Source organism: Aphanomyces invadans, assembly GCF_000520115.1.
Source record: "Aphanomyces invadans strain NJM9701 unplaced genomic scaffold supercont1.9, whole genome shotgun sequence".
Taxonomy (NCBI): Eukaryota; Oomycota; class Saprolegniomycetes; order Saprolegniales; family Verrucalvaceae; genus Aphanomyces; species Aphanomyces invadans.
In genome coordinates, this window is record NW_008580154.1 from 1,671,997 (window position 1) to 1,672,345 (window position 349).

The window sequence follows — 349 nt, forward strand, 5'->3', positions numbered from 1 at the left end:
CAATAATCCAGCATTACAAAAAATTGACATCATTGCATTATTGTATGACACATACATATATCAAGTACAAGAACGAACGACGAAGATGTGGCTCCTTCAAGGATCGTAAAGACACGACGGATGTGGAGTTTTTAGGAGCTCATAACTCGATCATAATTTGCCTTGCCTCGCACAGTTCGTTCCTACCTCCGCTTCCTCCATCGCCGAGCAGTGTTACATTTGGTAGCACTTCTTGGTTGGACAAAAAACTCTGGTTACTCCTTGTCCCTTGGTGTCCCTGGTGTCCATACCTCCGACTGTCATTCTGAGCGGTTGTGTGGTCGTGAAACTTAGCATCACGCAATTCCTC